The sequence below is a fragment of the Cyprinus carpio genome, chromosome B3 (genome assembly GCF_018340385.1).
Source record: "Cyprinus carpio isolate SPL01 chromosome B3, ASM1834038v1, whole genome shotgun sequence".
Lineage (NCBI taxonomy): Eukaryota > Metazoa > Chordata > Actinopteri > Cypriniformes > Cyprinidae > Cyprinus > Cyprinus carpio.
Window position 1 is genome coordinate 32,046,550 of NC_056599.1, and position 22,613 is coordinate 32,069,162.

A 22,613-nucleotide genomic window follows, 5' to 3' on the forward strand; every position below is an offset into this window, starting at 1 on the left:
GCAGGAGACGCAGCGAGGTTAGGAACGCCAGAAATGCCACCTGTGAATCGCTAACAATCTTGGAAGACGAAAACAAAGAACGCTTACTGTCAGTCTGTTTGTCTTTGACTTGATGAATATTAGGAATATTTTTGGTGTACTTTTTTGGGGGGCTGAATTTTTCAGTCCAAAAGAACAAAGACACACCAGCTTGTTGTTTCTTCCGAAGCTGAACGAAATCAGACGGTAAAATGAAATCTGTCAAGAAAATGTGAAGGCCACATTTCACCCCAATATCAAAAAGATTAAGATAAGGAATTAAATTAGGTTTAAACACTTAAGAACACTACAGTTTAAAAAGATGATTAAACCACACCTTCCCACCAAGTTTTCATTGTTAAAATGCAAAAAAATTATAAAATACATAATAAATATAATCTAATATATTTTTTATTGTATTACAAAAATGATAAGCATTAATCAGAACAGAATTTGGGGTAAATGTGCAAAACTGTCTTCACTTATGCAAAGACATATATTTATGTATATGATATTAATTTAATTTTATTTATTTGTTTTTATTATTATTATTTTTATTTTTATATATTTTTTTTTTTTTTTTTTTTTGGTGGAGACTCAATCATGTTGTAATGAGATTCACCTAAACGAAGAGGAAAATCTAAAATAAGACCACACAAATCAAATGACGTTTTGAATGAGCACATCGTATATGGTTTTTAAATAATGCTTTTGCAAATAATCCCTGCCTTACAGAACATCCACTAAAGGAGAGTGGATTTGTGAGAAAGAAGTCAAAAATCCAAATGCCAAAACGTCTTTTGGTCCCTTTCAAACACTGAATTAAATTAGACTGAATTAAACTTCAGCTAATGCCATTCTTTTAACATGAAACCTAACAAACACCCTTCAAAAATGAAAACAAAAACACGGCTTGACAAAACAAATCTGCTGGTACGCTCAGTCCTTGGCATCGGTAAGGACAATATTAGCCGTCACAAACATCAGACAGAACGTTGCCCACAATATCACGAACCAAACCCAGAACGTGTGATGGAAAGGTGACCGGTGCTTATTTACAGCATCCCTTCCCAACACAGGCTCAAGATGACGCCGACTAAAATATACTAGGAAGGCCGGGATGATATACTGAATGCCCGTTCCGGCATACGCCCCTGTGATACCCACAAGAGCCTCTAGATCGTGAGTACAGAAGGCCACGATAATGGGTGGCACTAGAGTAATGAGCGGGAAGACGATGCGGTCCACAACCCAAGGGTACGTGCCGCCGTCCCGATGGAAGAGAGTGTTTTAGTTTTTTTGTGTAGTGTGGGGTATTTTGTGGGAGTTTTTGTTGTTGTTGTGGAGGGGGGAGAGGGGAAGGGGGTGTAGCGGAACTGGAATGCTCAGGACGTCACAGTTATCGGTGAAGTTTAAAGTGTACATGTCTCGCAGCAGTGAACTATCGAAGCAGAATATGGCCGTGAGGGACAGCAGGCTGTAGAAGCACAGGATGAGGATGTAGTCGGCCATGACCAGGACACTCATGCGCTGTTTGTTGGAGATGGGCGTCACGAGCGAGGGCAGCGAGTGCTGGCACATGAACGAGTAGGTAAAAGGGGGGCGAGTGCTGGCACATGAACAGAGGTTGGGCACACCTGAGATCTGAGCTACAGATGGGTGGCCCTCACTGTGGCCCTTGCCAATACGAATCAAAGCCAGGATGATCATCATGGTGAACGCTGAAAGAGACCGAAAAATTCATGTTAACACAATATATCTTTTAAGATCTAGTGGATTTTATTGTATTTAAGGCAAGTCAATAGTCAAAAACTTTTTCAAATACTTGTCAATTATGAGGTTTTGGAATATTTGTTATCATAATGTTGTTTCAGACTAGTGAAAGAAAACTTAATTTCACAGATTTTTTTTTCCTTGCAGTTGATTATTGCCACTGAATAAAAAAAATAAAAAAATAAAAAAAAATTAAAAAAAAAACAAGGTAATTGGGACTTTTATCTCAAATTTGGACTTTTTCTGGCAATTGCGAGTTTATACTCCTGAAATTCTGACTTTTTTTCCCTCACAGTTCAGACTTTTCCCCTTGCAATTCTGAAAGCCCAAGAATAGAAGCCATTTTCCATCACAGAATAAAAAATAAAAACAAGGTGATTGTGACTTTGACTCACAATTCTGACTTTTTTCTCACAATTGTGAGTTTATCTCTCGAAATTCTGACTTTTTATCTCAGAAATGCACTATATACTCACAATGGCAAAAAAAGAAATAAAGTTGCAATTCTGAGAAATAAATTCAGAATTGTGAGATATAAACACAATTGCTTGTTATAAAGTCAAAATTGCAAGATAAACATGCAATTGTTATAAATAAGCGATATTTAAACTCGCAATTTTTTTTTTTTTTTAATTGGAAGTGCTTGATTTCATTGCTATAGGGTTTGTTTGTTTCTAATTATTTTGTTGAAGTAAGTCAGAACTAAAAAGAAAAAAAATCTGAATTGTGAACATTTTTGAGAATTGCAAAGTATTGAATTGTGATTGAGAGAAAGTGTGAATTTTTGGGTTTAAAGTCCCAATTACCTTGTTTTATTTTTTATTCATTGGCAAGAAATGGGTTTCCATAACTTTCTAAATTTATGGAGTGATAAAAAGACATATTCAAAATCCCCTCTGTGAAAACATTTGACTTTCCACGTAGAAGCTGTAAAGCTAAAGAAGTCATTTTGTTTGCGCATGGAACAGAAATCTGACTAACCATACCAAGCTTCTGGAATTTTGTGCATTTGTTATCCACTGCTTTTGATTAAAATATTATTATCGCGACCAAAGACTTATTTTTGTTTTGGTTTTTTTTATATTTTAGATGTTAAGAGACGTTTTTTGTTTACATTTGGAAGCATTCTTGATGGGTTGCCATGTCCACTTGGATTTAAATTTGTTTTTTTGTTTTGTTTTGTTTTTTGGCAAGATCTGGTAACACTGAGTCAAGACCTTTATACCTGAAACTTCTTGCACTGTGAATAAAGAAGAGACACACAACTCTGATACATGATTAAATACATCATAACAACTAGTAGTTCTGTAATCACTTTGTATTTTGTCAATACCTTTCATAGTTTTTCATCTAATTCAGTTGTAGACTGTCACTCTCGTAAATAAAAAAAAATTATGTAAAATTACTGAACTGTGTGTAGAGAACAGGATTAAGCACTAAAAGGTGAACAAACAACCAAATTCAGGTGCATATTTCAATATATCAACAATTCAAATTTCTGTTCTAGAGTTATATGCAAATGAGTACATACTTCATTAGCTCATGCCTCATTTGCATATTTGAACAACATTTTAGAAATCTCTTAAGACAAAAAAAAAAATGAACTGGGGAAACGACTGGAGAAGTATGGTGATATCTATTAGATAAATGTTTTTCTTTATTCACCTGGGGTGGCTGGTGTTTGTACTTTAATATTGTGCTTTTAGATGATTGTTGAGTGTTGAGATGTTTGTTGGTTATTTATTAACACTGCCTGCCTAAAGCCGATTTTTTAGGCATATCCCTATTTTTGTAGCCTGAATGGCAAAAAAGCATGAAATCTGATTTTAACTAAATCAATCCAAGTCTCATGAGGATGTGACTTGAAATCCAGTTAAACTGGATTTGAGTAGATCCGTTTCAGCATGAACTGCACGAACAGATATCAAGTTTATCTTCCATCATTTGGGACACAACTAGATTCAGGAAAAAAACTCAAGGTCTCCGTTGTGTATGTTATGCGCTTTATGAGTTGTTATGATGGACTTGAGCAGAGGACAAATTCCCAGTTCTGGTCTATCCACACTGACAGCTTGCTGCTCATACAACATGTCTACATTGGAAGCCACTGATGCAACAACTCGAGTCTATCAACACTGTGGCACTTCATTGCATCCAGTGTTCACCAACTAGGGCTAGTCCGCTTCAAAGATGAAACCAAAACTTTACCGGTTTATTAGCTAGAAATCCATGCTATAAAATGGTGACTTTGAGTCATTTTAAAATAGTGTAACTTAACTTTAATTTTAGAACTACAGCCTACCAACAAATTACCTAAAACCGTGCACATATGTATGTAGGGAAAAATCGGTTTTATAACAAAAAATGTATTTGATTTTACCAATAGATGTTACAACACAAATGTTTGTGGTTGGTAAGATTTATTTAATGTTTTTGAAAGAAATCTCTTACGCTAGCACTGTATTCGTGCACAACATATGCGCCAATGGACATACATTATTAACACTGAACTTAGGTTTGACTGATTGGTTTGCACACAGAAATGGCCAAGTGTCAAACTCAGAGTAAAGCACTATTATTAAACCCCATATTATTAGGTGTCGTAATTCTAACATATTTATCTTATTTAAGAATAAATAAAATGCCGACTTTCTGTATTTCTATTCTGATCAATGTTGCAATCAATGCAGAGCAAGATGAGACTATTAAGGATCTTATAGGCTGCTGGAAAACACTAAGCTGGTTAAAAAGGGAACAATAACTTCTATAGGCGATGTTCCCTGCATAGACAACCAGGAAGAGGAACATGGAGGGTAAAAACCCAAAACACAAGTGCAATCTCCTCCATTTCATTATCTAAAACGTCTAAAGCTTAGTGCTGCTCCTGAAGATCTTTATATATTTCAGCAATAAAAATAAATAAATAAAAAATAAATAAATAAATAAAATAAAACACAAACACACATTTAAATAAAAAAAAATTAAAATAAAATAACAAAACAACACACAACACAACACAAAATAAAAAACAATACAACACAAAATAAAATAAAATAAAACAAAACAAAATAAAATATAAAAAACAAAACAAAATAAAATAAAACAAAACAATGCAACAAACAAAATCAAATAAAAAACTAAACAAAACAAAAGAAAACAAAAAATAAAATAAAACAAAAAATAACAAAAAACACAACACACAACATAAAATAAAAAAAACAACACAACACTAAATAAAACAAAATTTAACAAAACAAAACAAAATAAAAAATAGAATAAAATGAAACAAAACAAAAGATAGCTAAGAGGACTGATAGTAATAAGCAGTCCTCTTCCTCTGTCGTAATGCAACACATGGCCAGGTCAGGGACTGCAGGTGTAAATCTGAGATGCCAGCCATCGGATTTAAAGGGGAAATGGATTGGGTCCGTCCACACATCTGAGAGTCCAGCTGACGTGTCATTAATCAGAGGCCCTCCAGACAGCAGTGCTGACCCAAAGGTCTCCATTAGCATTAAAGGTGTTCTCACACATGCTCATTCAGTGTTTGAAAAAGATGCATTCTTCCTGGCAGGAGTAAAACATTCTGGCAGCAAACAAGGGGCAGAGTGCATGTCACACTAATCCCAGTCTATTAATCAAGGGCAGGCTGCAAGTAAGGGGAATAAATAATTCACTAGTTGCAAAGAACAAATAACGTAATCACACTGATGTTGCAGTAAAAGGGTACGTGTCTCAGGAGAGAGTGCATGCTGCCAGGAAAACTACAAATTACCTCATTTCAAGTACACAAATAACCAAATAACCATTATGAATGACTTTAGAAAGGTTTTGAAAGTAATAAAGTTCAAACGCACATCATTAAAATAATTATTAAAACAATCAATATATTTCAGTAAGATACATGTTTGTCTGTATATTTATATATTAAATATAAAAATAAACAATTTGAATGAAATAAAAATATGACAATATATATTAAGATTGTAAAAAACATCTATATATAATGTATTAAAACTTCTAATATATAAAACACTTAATAATGTACATTTAATAATATATTAAACACATCTGTCACACTATACAAATACTGTACAAGTCAACTAAGAAAGGACTGTAAAATACAGAGCACAAAGGCAAACAACTGCATTAAAATGTAACCTTCAGTGTGCAATATGCTTAATATAGCAAAACAGATACGCAAGAGCTCAACTAGAGGACAAACGCAGACATACACAATGATGGAACTGCAAATCACTGGGGGAACATCAGAGACAAATAATGTAAAGGAAGAACCAACCACAGAGGATACAAGCATGGATGGGATGTAGTCAGATTTAAGATGCATTACTCCTTTTCATAAGAATAGTGGAGTACAAAAGAGTTCCACTGAAAGAATAGGAGGATAGAAAAGAAAAAAAAGAAAGAAAAGAAAATCAAGGGCACACTTAATCCAAATAACTCCTGACACAACTTAAGTCATTGTATAGACGCTTAACCTTCAGCACAGAGGCTTTTTTGTTGTTTAGGGATGAGATGTGATTGCATCCCGCCACATACAGCACAGCGATTCATCACACGCTTTAAATTCCCTCAGTGTACATGTTGACAGCCATGGAAAATGCCACTGGTATCTGTGTCTTCAAGTCTTATTCATCATGATATGTTTGTCTCTGACACCAGTGCCAGCAGAGCCAGTCAGAAGACACCACACAGGGAAACAAGGAGGAAATAAAAAAAAAAAGAGGGCCGAATAAATTCATGCAGTAAAGTCAAACTTGTCATGGCATCACAATCAAAATGCCACTGATTGCTAAAGCTTCCACAAAGGATGGTGTGCTGGAAAGGACACACTTCATTAACAAAGATGTGGATGTTGAGATGTTGAGTCACATGACCAGCTGTGACCAAGTGTGAATGCAGAACGGTGAGTGGCGAGTACATTAGGCAGACGTCAAAAACATCCAATCTGTGAAAGTATCAGTCATCTTCTATAAACTTATTTATTTAGCAACTTACAGTAATCGTGACTTTGCCAAGTAGGACGCATTGCTAGATCAACAACCTTGCTTGCTTGTCCTGGAACATTCCTATCAAACAATCAGGTTTCAGGGAGATATTTATATTAGCGATAAACTACTGTTCAAACGATTTCTATTTTAAAGAAATGAATTTTCCATTTATCAATGAATCCTGAAACTATATGGAACTGTTTCCAACATTGACAATAATAATAAATATTTCTTAAGCAGTAAAAAGTGATTTCTGAAGGATCATGTGGCACTGAAGACTGAAAGCTGAAAATTCAGCTTTGATCACTGGAAAAAAAAAATTACATTTTAACATATTCAAATAGAAAAGTGTTACTTTAAATTGTAATCATATTTTTTAATCAAATACATGCAGTCTAGGTGAGACTTCTTTAAAGGGGTCATATGATGCGATTTCAAATTTTCCTTTCTCTTTGGAGTGTTACAAGCTCTTGGTGCATAAAGAAGATCTGTAAAGTTGCAAAGACTAAAGTCTCAAAAATACAAAGAGATATTCTTTATAAAAGTTAACACTCGTCCACACCCCCCTGAAACGGCTCGTTCTAACACGCCCCCACATATTTACATCAGTATGTGGGAAGATTTGCATAATGCCACCCAGATGTTCACGCAAAGAAAGAAGGCGTAGCTTTTATTCTTGTTGTAGTATTGTTGTTGCCACCACCACCGCCATGTCATATAGATGCTGTGTGTTTCACTGTGATAGCAAAACTACTTTATTTGTCCTTCCAAAAGAGGATGATATCCACTTTGTCATGCCTGGAGCTGATCCGTGCTGGTCGCTGAGGAAATACATCAACTTTGCACTGTGGATCGCCGAATCGGCTTTCACCGTGGACGAAGCGGAGTCCACCCCGGGTTCGTCACATGTGGTTGCTGCAAGCCCAAGGTACGCTCCTTTGTAGAATCCGCATGCGGCACCGTTCTCAAGCCACCTACTTCTGCTCACTCAAGCCGGCCGCGGCTCACTCTAGACCTCCGGCCTCTGCTCACTCAAGGCCGCGGTGTGTGATGCTGTTTCGCTGAGAAAGCGAAACTACTTTGTTTTTGCCTTCCAAAAGAAAAGAAGACTAGAAATCATGTTTATATCATGTTTATAATGGGTTTTAGGTTTATGTCTCGTCGCTCCGGCCGGACAAGGCATCACAGTATGTTAAGAGGTGTAACATTTCCGTCACACGCTTGATGCATTCGGCCAATCACAACGCACTGGATAGCTGGCCAATCACAGCACACCTCGCTTTTCAGAGAGATGAGCCTTGTGAAAATCGACGCATTTCAGAAGGCGGGGCATAGGGGAGAAACAATAATGTACAGTATGTGGAAAATAATGTTTTTTTTTTTGTTTTTTGTTTTTTTTTTACCTTAAACCGCATAAACACATTTCATTACACCAAATACACCAAATAATGTTCTTTTTAGCAGCATTATATGACCCCTTTAAACCCTATAGTATGCAGCACCACAGAGCCCCTACTAATAGTCTATTATGTACTGCCAAAAAGTCATTTGGAATGACCATGAATTGATTTTTGGACTGTCTTTGTGATATATTTCTGTTAATTATTGAATGAAAATGCTTCTGTGACAGTGGGTGAATATACAGGGTACACACATCTCCCTAACTGCCTAAACTTTATTCTGCCCCTAATTGTTAAAGTAATTAAAGTTTTAACAGAAACCCATAAAGGAAGCAAATGTGGACATCAATACATACCATAGGCTTAGGAGAGTTAAAAATTTATTTTAACACAGTTTACAAAAAATTTTAACAAAGTTTAAACCCAGCAGAAAGCATCCACACTCTGCCATTTCAGACCGACTGATGATCCTCTGAAATTTTCAAGCAAATAAGCGAGAGTTTTTATGGTCCGTTAAGGAAAGCAGTGTATGGTAGTTTGTAGCTTGTCCATATTACAGGCCCTGCTAAATGAGAGGCGCCAACGCATTTTCCTTGAGAGCAATTTTCAGGCTCCATGAGCTGAACCATTGCCTGGGGTATTCATTAAGGCACGCACCTTGAGACTACACTGCTGCACAATATCCCACACTGATGCAGCACCTTTTACAGTATATCGGACCTAAAAAAACACTCAGGGGACGCCTATTAATATGGGGAAAACCCTTAACATTTAAAGGGGTCATGAAATGAGAAACCAAATTTGCCTTGATCTTTTGGAATATAAGAGGTCTTTGTACCATTAAAACGTCCTGCAAGTTTCATAGTTTAAGACGTCCTCCCCATTATAAACGAGCCATTTTTTTAATCAAGCTCTAAATTCAGCTCGTTCTGGATCCATGGTAAGAAGTGACGTCACGGTGCGCAGTGACGTTCCAACCATTTGCATATGACCGCCTCCAGCACAAGACAACTACGCTCATTTCGTATCGTTGTCGCGCCGCGCGCCTCATAAGTGTTCAGTCGACAGACGAGAGTGGGTCTGTGTACAGGAAAATTATACAATGCCACGCAGTATGGCGTTATTTCCCTGTCAAATGTCGAGAGCGCATTATTGTAGCGCGAAAGTACATTAATATAATGTGCGAGCGCGAATCTCTCTGCTCGCGCGCGAATGACTGGGCGCGCGCTCTCAGATACACGTTGCTCTTGTAAGAATTTTCTCTGGGCTCGCTCAGAGAGTATGCCTGCACTTAAACCGTGTTCAGTGCAATCGCGAATCTCTCCTCTCTTCGCTTAAAGTAAGCGTGTATGTGCTTAGACTGTGTCCCGTGCGTTCGCGCATGGCCAAGTACTCTTCTCTTCTTCGATTTCTTTCTCTTTGCTCTTGGCATAAACGCTGTCAAAACGGCAACAACCAATCAGAAATAGGCTTCAAACACTGACCAATGAAAACACGACATCGTACATGGAATCTCCCGCTACTACAACAATAGTTACGCTCAATCCGCAAATGTTCTGGCTGGGGTGTTAATAATTGATCCATAGGCACTGTCGTTAGCCAATCATAACAGTGGGCGTTAACACTGAACTCTTAAAGGGGAAACAACCCAAAAACAGACTGTTTGAATCAAAGGATGAGAAACAGGGTGGGAAAATGTCATAATTCACTACAATTTTTAAAGTTTTTTTTTAAAAAACAACTATAGTAATACTATAATTTGCACCTAGGGGACCATAATAATAAAATAAAAAAACCCATGTCATGACCCCTTTAAATAGCACTGGAGCTATCCTTATAGTAGTGCTGCTGTTCACACAAAAGTCGATTTGAAATAGGGCCGCAAATTATTGATACAATTTATATAGAATATAACAAACTCTGGTGGTGTCACAGTGATTTGTAGTAAAAAAAAAAAAAAAAAAAAAAAAAATTAAATTATATATATATCTTTCTACAGGGGGAAAAAGCTGAGGGCTGAGGTCACAGTGAGCTTTTGTGGGAAAAGTGCACAATCCAAGCTGTCAAAATCAAGCCAGAACTACATTAAAAGTTATTTTTGTGTGTTCACAAATACTTTGACATGGCATGAAGGAATCTACAATTGATTCTTTGCACTGCATCTATTGCAAATCAACTTATATACACATATATATGTGTACATATATATATATATACACACATTTCGTTACATTAAATGTATGCATGATGCTTTTATCCAAAGTAAATTAGTTTGCATTCAAGCCATACATTATTTTTTAATTCATGCACTGCCTGGGAACTGAACCCCATTTGAGCAATAGAGCCATGACCTTGTTAGCGCTCTACCATTACATGTATAATGATGCAAATGATGTCTTGAACCTGAACAACAGATTTTTTGAGTCTTCAGCATATTGCTATAGCACCATTAACAGTAATACAGTCTCTGAGGAGCGTTCGGTAGCCCACCACAGCAATGCAACATGCAGTCATTAATCTCCAGTGAGTGATCACACGCTCTTTGTCCGTTCCTCAACGTTCACACTAAATATGAATTAAAGCGGCAAGCTCACTGACTCATTTCGCTCTCCACGTCAAAAGCTGATAAATGTTCTCTACTTCAGTGCTGAGAGGAGGTGATCCTTCCCATTTAAAATGACCCCCGCAATAAAACTGCTTTTAAATAATGCATGTGAAGACGCACAGCTTTGCATAGAAGACGCCATAGCTGTGTTCCTGGTAAACAAGCTGCTTCATGAATTTCATACAAGTGGCGATCAAGAGTCTATGGCTTCTGAGACTACACAACTAGCAGCATTAATGCAAGTATGAATCTGCTGTGGTCGTTGAGCTTATAATTGAGCTCCGTTTTCTGGTTGAGCAGAGGACGTCGCTGGTAGTAGATGGCATCGAAGCTAAAACACAATGTGGCTCCCATGACGCCAACTGAACCCATCCCTACTTACCACATCTCGTTTGACACAGGAGCAGCACGGTCTCTCCTTCTGTGCATTATGGGTGAACAGAGGCACACAAGGGACGTGCCTGCTTGACCTGCTGTCTGCTGTGAGTAATGACTGAGAGCAGAGAGGATCATGGGAAAAAGCACAAGACTGGAAAGGGAGAATTGAAAGAGGAAAAGAAATGATGGGCGACGGGTCAACCTATTGACGGCTGCACTAATGTATGTATATGCCATTGTTAATCAATAAAAGGGGGAAAATGTTGAAGAGTGTTGAGGTAATTTTGACAGCTTGGGTTTTGGTATGAAATAATATGATTTCTACATAATGGATGAAAATTCAGTCAGCTGGTCAAAAATAAAGGATTACAAGGCTCTTGTATCACTTGGAAGGGGTTTATTTTGGGATTACTGCTTGAGTATATTCTCCATGTTATTATAAGACCACTTACCAAATAAATTAAATGGACATGAAATATTGATTTGAGATCAAATTATTGTATTACGTTGGATAAAAAGGAGTTGTGGAGTGATACGAGAGACATGAAACTAGCAAGGGACGAGTCAAATATACAGTTTAGCATCATCATACAAAAAAAAAAAAGTTTCTAGTGATTGACCAATCAGAATCAAGTATTCCAGAGAGCCGAGTAATAAATAAACACTGATTTTCTTAGAACAATTTCAAGACTGTTTACAAAATAAAAAAGCCACTTTATATTCAATGCAAATGTTTGTCATAATAATGTCTCTGTTGATAAACACTACAAACAAATAGCATACTTTATATTAGATTTGGCTATCTGTTTTTCTTCTCAGGGATAAATACCAGTGCCTCAATCTATGGTAAAGTATGTTTCATTAACACAGATGAGGCTGTTTTTTTTTTATACTAATTAGAAATTGAGATTGTTTAAGGATCAATGTGCATATTAAATGGCCAAGCGTTTGTTAATAGTAGCTATTCAAAAGGAACTAAAACCACTGACTGTTGCTGGATCACATTAAAAATTCAATCCAATCTAAAGCTTAGACAAGATTTTCATTTGTTTTAAGACTTGTTTGTTTGTTTTGCCTGTGAATCAATTTGGTCCTGCTTGGGAGAATGATTAATAAGCACAGCTGGAAAACAATCTGTAAAGCAAGTACCACTGCAGAATATCTGAATAACTTTGTAAAAATCAACTGATTATTTAAAAAAAAAGAAAAGAAAAAAAGTTTTTACAATTTTGCCATAATTTGATGGACCAATTTTGCAACTTTAAGATGAAAAAGTAAATTTTAACATTACTATAGACATTAATATTTGAATATTAATTCACAAAATTAATAATATAACAGCACTAACAATGAAGCTTTAAAAGTAACAATTCTTATTATATGAATTGTATGGTGCTTAATACTGTGTAACAAAACTATTTTAATAATGATAAAATGCAATAATTTTGATGACAATTAAAGTAAAGTGAGTCTTATCCAAGATATTTAAGGATTTAAAAAAAGATTTTTTTTAAAAGTGAATTTAAGACATTTTAATACTTTAAGGACTCACAGTTCTAGATCTGAACGGCTCTAAATCATACTGTAGACTAAAAATGAGAAGAATGTATTATCAAATAATTACTCCAGCTCTCTGGAGATTCAGAATAGAGGAAGGAAAAAACAGCAACAGAGAAAGATAAGGGAAGCACACATACAAAATAATGGTTGCTTCGCTGCAGGGGACGTGATGCATTTCCGCAAAAAAAAAAAAAAAAAAAAAAAAACACATGCTATACAAAGGAAACAGCGGCCAGCTAGACCAGTGATGTCTTTCACAATCGAGTGGAAGCATACATAATACATACATGATGCAAATGACCCCATATTGATTCACAGGGCTAATAGAGCAAGAATCCATTCAACAGTCTGAGAATTAACAGCACTGCATCACCTGCATTCAGCAGTATATGTTGCTGAAGCAAGCAGGATGAGCTACTTCACCCCTCAGGTTATAGTTCCCTTAAATGGGCAGTGCATTAAAACACAGATGGCAGAAATATGGGCGCACATGCTAATCAGCAGATTTCTGTACTTTGTCTATACATTTCTTGATACATAAATTTTGAGTAATTGCTACACAATGCTGCATAACACTACTTTCCACCACTCAGCATTACTGAAACCTACACAGCAAGAACAACTGCCTCAATTTTTCGCCTTAAGGCCCGTGGAGCTATTAGGAAACGTATCGAACTGCCAATGACTCTCATTCACATCTCATTGTGAATTAATGACACGAAGAGCAGAGAAAGGTGAGCAAAAGGGCGTATGCTTGTTTCTTTAAAGGTCTATGAGTACTGCGAATGTGCGGCCAAGAATACATGTTTTTTGTACGTGTTACAGCTTCATTCACCACTGCGTGCACAAGGGAGCAGAAGCCATGATTCAGTGCGGCTGTGATTTTAGGATGGCCGGTTTTATTTTGGGCCAGTCGTCTGGTAAGTGACTGCCCAATCACGTCTGAGACGGCATGTCTAGCCTGTCAGGCTGAAGTATGAGGGAGACAGAAGGCGGAGACATGGAGCGGGACGCATTTATGATTGACAGACCCTGGCTACACTGCAGAGGAGGGGAACAATGTACTAACCATGACGCCGTACCTTTAAGAGTCATATAGTAAGTAAATAAAAAAGGTTAATGGGGAAATGAAAAAATAATAATAACAATGCACTTATCCTGTAACAAGATAATTTAAGCTTTCACTAAACAAGTTACTCACAGAAAAATTAACAAACCACCATAATTTATTTTCTCCCTAAGGTAAATCTTGAATACTAGAGCAGTTTTTGTTTTAGACTATGTTGTGCTGCAAAAAAAAAAACAAAACAAAAAAAAAAAAAAATAATATATATATATATATATATATATATATATATATATATATATATATATATATATATATATATATATATATATATATATATATATATATATATATATATATATATATATATGAAAATCTAAAATAAAAACAACTAAAATTATATAAATAAATAAATGTAATAAAATTAATATCACCCATATATCAAAATGTAAAACAAAACCTTAAAATAAATTAAAACCAAACAAAAAATTAATTAAAACACCAAAACCAAAACAAAAAACAAAACAAAGACAAACAAAACCAAAAACGTACAAAAAACAAATTTTAAAAACCCAAAACAAAACAAACAAACAAAAAATAGTAAACAACTTACCAATCCATCTCATTAAAGAGGTAAGGATCTGGAGGTATTTGGTCTTCTGTGCATTGAAAAAGGTGAAGGGCCCTAACAACAGTGTGAAGATTGCCTGAAATGAAGTAAAAATACAGAAAACAAGTCAATGAAAGGAAAAAGCAGTTTGAGTAATAGCAGTGTGCTGCAAGTAGGATACCAAGATAGATCTCCGTGGTATTTTGACCAAAATAACTACCAAATTTGGCGCCTATTTCAGCCACAACTGAAGTGTATACATGGGGCACTGACGCGTAGGACTTCATGAATGATGGGTGCTCCAATTCTATGGAGATCTGTGGAGCTTTGCAGATGCAGACTCTGTGCAGGCCTGCTTTCATGGTACACACATACTTACTTTTTATGTGCTTGTGTGTGCAGGCACATAGATTCAGTACTCACTTCTAATGAACTGCGCTGGGTTAAGCGTTGATTCCAGACTCTTTGATATGTATATTACAAAATTTAGCATCTGCACAGACAGCTGCAAGAAGTACTGGTCCTCCCAGTCCTGGTGTGCTTGACCATGCAAGCAAAGCATTTACTCTGAATGTCCAACATAACTACTCAATATTAAATCGCACCTTTTGTGTTTTTAAAGATTTCCCATCATGAAGGCACCTGTCCTAAATACATAAAACTGTACTGCTTCTTCTGGTACATCACAGAAGCTCTGACTCACTATTTTGCATATGGTGATTTGGTTTACAGGCCACCAGCATACAGATATATTTGCCAACACAATTGAATAAAAATCTATCCCTTTTCAAATCACAATTAGACCAGGAATGTGTATTTAAGTAAACTGATTCAATTTTAATGTCCTGTTGAGTAGACAGATTAATGGCTAAAAACAGAGCTCAACACACTCTGCTAAACTGATGGATGTCTCTAATTAAACTGTGAATTGTAAATCATCATGACACGATTCATACTTTATCTTGAGAGGTGAGGAGTGTCTTGGTTTTTGTATAGTCAGATAGGATTAGAGTGAGATAACAGTCCATCATGATGCCTGAATGTCTGTCCTGATAAAAGAGCTGACAGAGAGGCTGACAAAAGCTAAAACCCTGTAGGGACAAGACAAAAGAGCAGAAGACTCTAAGTTCATGTGCGGTTCCTATAAAGGGTTGTAATGGGATATGAAACAATAGGGCAGAAGTTAAACAGTTACCAGGAAAAGGTTTGGACTTATGTAATAATTGAGGAGAGATACTGAAGAGAGGGACAGATGGGTGCTTTTCTCCATTTCGATTTTGCTCTGAAACTGGCAGCAGATTTCCTAGATTTATGATTTCAGTTTGAATGGACAGCTTATATGGTATCACAGTTAGTCTATCTAAAACTGTGATTGTGCTTTAAGCTGTCAACCATGTCGGCACGCAAATAAGTGGTCTGAACTTTTGCATATAAATATTTATGTATATGTTTGTCTGTGTGTGCGCAAAAAGGGGTCATATGATGCAATTTAAGTTTTTCCTTTCTCTTTGGAGTGTTACAAGCTCTTGGTGCATGAAGAAGATCTGTAAAGTTGCAAAGACTAAAGTCTCAAATCCAAAGAGATATTCTATATCAAAGTTAAAACTCTGCCATGCCCCCCTAAAACGGCACGTTTAAACACCCCCCCACATCTCTATGTCACAATGTGGAAATATTTGCATAATGCCGCCCAAATGTTCACGCAAAGAAAGAAGGCGTGGTTTCAGTAACCGCAGTTAGTGTTGAAGCAGTCATGTCAGCGAGATGCTGTGTGTATCTAGGCAGAAAGCAAAAACACTTTATTTGGCCTTCCGAAAGTAGATGCATTTAGGAAGCTTTAAGATTACTTACAACAGAACAGAAACGCATTTTATGGACGACCGTTTCATGAACCTAGGAGAGGAGGTAATTCAGACTTTGTTACGACAATCTGGTGCTTCTGAATCAGCTACTGTAAGTATGTTTTGTTATTAGTTTTAGTATTTGCTACTGACTGTTCAAATGCAGAGTTTTGCGCGTCGTGTGTGTGTGTGTGCGCGTGTGTGTGTGTGAGAGAGAGAGAGAGAGAGAGAGAGAGAGAGAGAGAGAGAGAGAGAGAGAGAGAGTTACACAGTGGAGTCAGCTGTCTTTACCGTCCGTTGCTTGTGTACTGCAAACACATACGAGCTTCATCACTGTGTCTGTCACATGTCTCTGTTCCCCTTTTGGGCTTGAACTGATGGTAAAACTAAGGACATTATTAACTCTCTTTACATTTATTTTGAAAGATGATGCGAGCGATTATGGAATGGGGCATTACATTTCCTATGAGTGCTTGCGGTGCTCGGCAAATCACAATACACTGGATCAGTTGGCCAATCAGAGCAGACTGCGCTTGTCAGAAGGAGGGACTTTGTAGAAAATGAAGCGTTTGAGAGAGGCGGGGCATAGAGGACCTACAATAATGTTTAGTGTTTGAGAGATTTGTTTTTTGAACATTAAAGCATGTCAACATATTCTGTTACTCCAAATACACAAAATAATGATCTTTAAAAAAAAAAGCATCATATGACCCCTTTAAACTATTCTTTTAACAGCTAATGAACAGTTTTGCTAAGTCATTATTTAAATATATATATATATATATATATATATATATATATATATATATATATATATATATATATATATATATATATCTAAGTCATTATTTAAATATATATATAATAGTGCTGTCAAAATTAGCACATTAACGCATGGGATTTAATTTTAATGCATTAAAAATATTTAACAATTAATGCACGGGTGGGGCCAGCTTTGGCCACCCCACTTAAAACTGCTGTTTCTGTCTCTTTTTTTTTTCTTGACAAGAAGTGCATTTATTCAGCTGCAGAACATCTTTATGACAACATCAAATAGGAGACGTTATAGACTCCAGCTTCACTTCTGCGGCAGGCACGAGTCAAACGAGCGCGGAAATGGTACTGTGCTTGCAGTGCATGCTCTTCACCTGCACCAGCGCACGCTGTACCCTGTATTACCCTGTATGTACTGTAGGCGTTGAACTACTTCTGATTTCTTAAAGTCGACTTTTATGTGATGAAAGTCGAGTCGAAGTCGACTATTCGCTGATGATGTCATTAATGAACAAATAAGTCTGGAGCTGTGACAAACATATGCCAGCTATGGCATATGACACAGCGCTGCCCACATGGCTATTGTTTCTATAACAGCTCATTTTTATCAGTTCTTTTGCCTTTGGGTCGTTTTATTTCTTGTGGAGCTTTTGGAGTATGCATTTATTTCTCATTTTAACTGTCTGGAAACGGAGCGTAAATGTGGTGGTCCTTGAAAGATTTATTATCCTGTTGCGCCCTCTATTGGACCAGCGACTATTTGACGTCAAGCTTAAAGCGTCTTGGCAGAGCATTGAAGTCGAATAGTTGACTAGTCGATTAGTCTGTGCAATCCCTAATGTACTACGTGCATGCAATGTCGAGGTCAGTTAAACCATGAAGTTACAAAAAAGCTGCCTTAAAATAGTGCATGCATGTATTATGTTTTATATGAGTCACATTTAAGAACATCCCCTGAAATGGTTTTCCAAACTGTCCTGGAGCAGCCCAGCAGTGTCTCCCTCATCTAACACACCTGATTCAACTCTTCAGTTCATTAGTAGAGACTTTAAGACCTTAAGTGGGTCAGAAAAGTTAGAGAGATCTGAGAGAAAAAAGGGAAATCAATAACTTTTATAGATTTAAGGATTCATCTATATTTAATTTAGAATTTAATGTTTGATAACTTTATTTACTTTCTGTATATTTCTGCTGAAGGGCTCAGGCAAATATGACATTGATTATAATGGGTTTATGTAAAGATTGTTTTAAGTTCACTGAAATTAGAAGTTATTTTATAAAGTCTAATAAATGTTAAAATTGATAGCTCTCAAATATACTGTATTGGTATTAGTGATACCGGCCTTCAGCCACAAAAAAAGATGCCATTAAACAAATATTTAAAATATACTGTCTTTGTTGTTTGTTTGTTAATTTAAAGATTGAATGTGAAATTATAGCAATATAAAAGTATATTTAAAAATATCAGATGGGATTAATCACATTTAATTAAAAAAAGGTGATTAATTAGTTAATTTTTTTAATTTATTGACAGCACTAATATATATATATAAGGCATATAAAAAGGGATAAAAAAAAGGCACCTCAGAGCAACCAATAAGGCGAATACTACAAGAAATAAGCATCTCCACCTTGATGAATGAGTTATCTTAAAATGCATGCCTGTATCACTCCCACCACACTAAAATATATAAGAACCCCTTGTTCCACAATGGTCGGAAACACCCACGACCCTAACCATGAGCCCTAACCATTTACTCCCGAGCAGAACTCCTACATCCCAGAATGGCCATAAAATACCAAATGCAATTTCGCGTCAACACAAAATTAAACTGAAAACATAAACCCTGTAAAAAAGCTCAGCATTTTTATGGGAGGCAATGTCTAAGCTAACCAATCTCAACTCAACTGATGGCCGGGCCTGCTGGAGCTTCTCATCTAAAGCCTGACTTATAACATATGCTGCAGTTTCCGATTTGAAAAAGGACGCTGGCAGAAAGGTTGGAAACTTGACAGGAACTCGTCCATGCATGCAAGGAGGGCAGAGCGATAGTAACGGATTTCCATTCCCTGTCTCATTCCACGAGTGTTGCTGGTGCTGATAGTGAAAATGGTGCAACATTGGCACGCTGGTGTCCAATGCATGCCAAGAAAAGGACAACAGGAAGGAAGTTTGGCAATAGATTTGAATGAGGGGAGAAATGGAGGGACAGGGCCAGGCAGAGAGGGCATCAGTGGAAGGAGAAAGATTGAGAGCTGCGGGATGCTTGGTGACTCAGACATAGCTGCAACAAAGAAAACTATTTCGTCCTCAGAATCCATATTTTTATGAATGGCGCGAAATGACAAGATTATTTTAAATTACTTGTGCTTTTAGAAACATCTTTATGATGCTACGCTGGGGCACATCAGTGATATTACCTGGGGACACAGGGTGTTTCAGGGCTTTCGAATGTCATACACCCTCACCCAGGTGACCGGATCAGGGTTGATCAGATCCCGGTCTGTGCACTAGCAGCAACCCACGGATCTGCCCTCTTTAGCCAAATCCACCTAGATGCTTTTTCAGCTGTGTCTATCTATGCCCTGTACAGCGACTGGCCTGCAAAGCCCCAGCACCCAACCTCCACGGGCCAACACTTGGCCTTCCAGCCTTTTCTTTGCCAGTTCCTCCTCAGTTCCTCATACTTTGCTCTTTTCCGCTCAAAGGCTTCCTCCATCCACTCTTCCCATGGTACAGTGACCTCAAGCATCAGAAGGTTCTTTAGTGAGTCTGACCACAGCACAATGTCAGACCGCAAAGTAGTCTCTGTGATGTGAGGAGGAAACCTCAGCTGCTTTCCCAGGTCTACTTCCATCCTCCAGTCCTGTGTAGTAAAGAGTAGCCCAGTTGCCTTTTGATGTTCTCTAGTTGGTCTTTCTCCCTCTTTGACAAAGGTAATGGCTTTCCTGTTTGGCCCTGTCCTCCGGCAGATGTTAAGAGTGGTGCTGATGGATTCTGCTATTGTCCTGAGGACCTGATCATGCCGCCACCAATAGCGACCGTCTGTGAGAGCTCTATTACAGCAACTTAGGATATGTTCAAGTGTGCCAATTCTCTCACAAAGAGGGCAGACTGGTTGTTCCTCTAGGCCCCAGCAATGCAAATTAGATACAATTTAAAATAATAAAAGAAAAAAAAAAAAAAACCTGTTGTGGAGTGAGGGGAACTAAAATAGTCTAGCCTAGGTATGTTTACAGTGTTTATTATAATGTTTGCAAACTTTTCACGTCGGCATTAGGCTTATTTCTGAATGCAATAATAAAATACGAATTATTTTTTTTTCTCTAAAGATTAGCGTATTTTAACCATGCAGCAAACCTTTAAAATATTTAGATAAATTACTGAAAAAAATTAAATAAATTAATTTTATTAAATTTTTTTAAAGAATTTAAATGATTGTTTTAATTGGTCAATTTTATTGATTTCGGTTAACGGTTAACCGGTTAAAATGAGCATCCCTACTTATTACATGAGTTGATTATGCATGTTTAATAGAGGGAGTAGTATTTTTTATATAATTATGCTTCTAAAAATAATAATAATGCACTAAGGAAACTGTGGCTGATATTACTTGCCAGTGCATTGTGGGAAAAACTGTATATTGTACATTTTGTACATTCCGCCTTGCCGAATATTTAATATTTTTTACATATCTTCCTTCAAAGGCAATATACACATTTAATGCTGTTCTTAATACATTTAATCTTTCACAATAAACATCTTTTTGCTGGGTAAACACTGAGTCAATTTCCATGCTAATTTTGTCCTTTTTTTGCAGGCCAGAAATTGTGGTCACTGGGGCATTCTGACTGATTTGGGTATCTTTTTCTGGGTGACTGCAATGTTTCTAAAGCAATATCAGATAACAAATTCAGCAATACTGTGCTCATCTAAACCCAACACTTGACTGAAAGGAGATAAGGCAAAAAAAGTTAATGAGAAAATGCAAAGGTGAATAGCTTGACGGGAAAGCAGAACTTGACTTATTGCATCAATATGAAATGAACCCAACAATCGATGACCGTTATGTGGCACCAGGGGATGGTGACACTGTCACGGCACAAGACGTCAAATTCAGGATAACAAATATCTGAGCAAGTGAGATATTGGCATTATGACTTGAGTTTCTTATTTTTGTAAAAGTACATACCTCACCCTTGTATTGTAATACACACATGTATTGAACTGAATTGTACAGAAACTGCCCAATAACACCTGTTAGCTTCTATTTAAAGTGTGTAGTGAGCAAAACCAGTATGGTTTTCTTCCTGATTACTCCCCTAACTTCAGATGTACCGAGTGTGGATGGCTCTAGTGGGCATTTGTGTCTCTGGGAAGGCCCATGTGGTGGCACAGAATGTAGGATTATAACTCGACTGATAGCGACATGCAAAACAGGGATTATATTAACAATCCCCACAGTGTCAAGATCCCAGTGGCATTTGTCTCCACTGCTAATCTTTGTTAGACATTCTAGACAGGATCAACAAATGGAAAGCAGATACACTACTATACATCAGCTAACAGAACAGACAGACTAGAGAATAATGTTAAACTTTCACTCAAAACCATAAGCATTCTAAAACAAACTTAATTAACAACAATAATACACATATGCATAGAAGAATGAACAGAAGAACTTTTAACTACAACACTACCTTTGTGCTACATTACCTGAATGTCCCACAAACCTCAAACTTTTCAGTCTTGTAGTTGATCTCAGTTTAAAACACGCTAATAAAACACACATCAGGCAGAAAAAAAAAACAGCTATGAAGACAGTGTAAAAACTGGGAGCCAATAATGACTCAGTAATTGAGCTTTTTTCTGTCAAGTGGCTTCATTAACCTCCAAAATGAGCTGCAATTAGCCATCACAATTAACAGCTCAATTAATGATTAAATGGATTAAAACAAATGTATTGAAGAAAGCAAACTGAAAATTTTAGTGGAACCACAGTTTGACCCATCCTTCAACAAGAAAAGCGATTAAGGCCTTGTTTTGGTTTGGGGTAGGTATATTGGCACAAATTGAATACTGGATTTAAACATAATACTTTAATTTATGATACACACACACACAAAAAAAAAAAAAAAACTAGGGATGTGACGAGATCTCGTGCCACGAGATCTCGCGAGATCTGATGTGTCTCAAGAGATCGGACTGGTCTCGCGAGAACGTAGTGATATCCTCGCAAAACATTTTGCAGTGTTTACATTAGAGCTGAACAATTAATCAGTGGATTGTCAGTGGAGCGAGAGAAGCACATTTTGTCGCTGCCCATGTTAATGCATCATTCACGCTGCTGATCCAGAAAGAACAACACTGTCTTTTCAACCAGACATCATTATTTCTGTGCTACATTTATTTAAGCAACAAGTACTGGGATAAAAGTTTACAGTTTGGTAATAAACACTTATTCTCTACAGCAGCGATCAAAACGAAAGTATCTTAACACTTGTATGTATTGTAATGCTTACACTCTTCTATCAGGAGGCGTCAACTGCTTGTTTAAAAAAAAAAAAAAAAAAAA

General features: G+C 36.8%; 1 pseudogene; it reads right to left on the minus strand.

The window, feature by feature from the left end:
• Positions 1 to 606: 606 nt before the first annotated feature.
• Positions 607 to 22,613, minus strand: part of LOC109060926 — a 41,292-nt pseudogene continuing 19,285 nt past the window's right edge.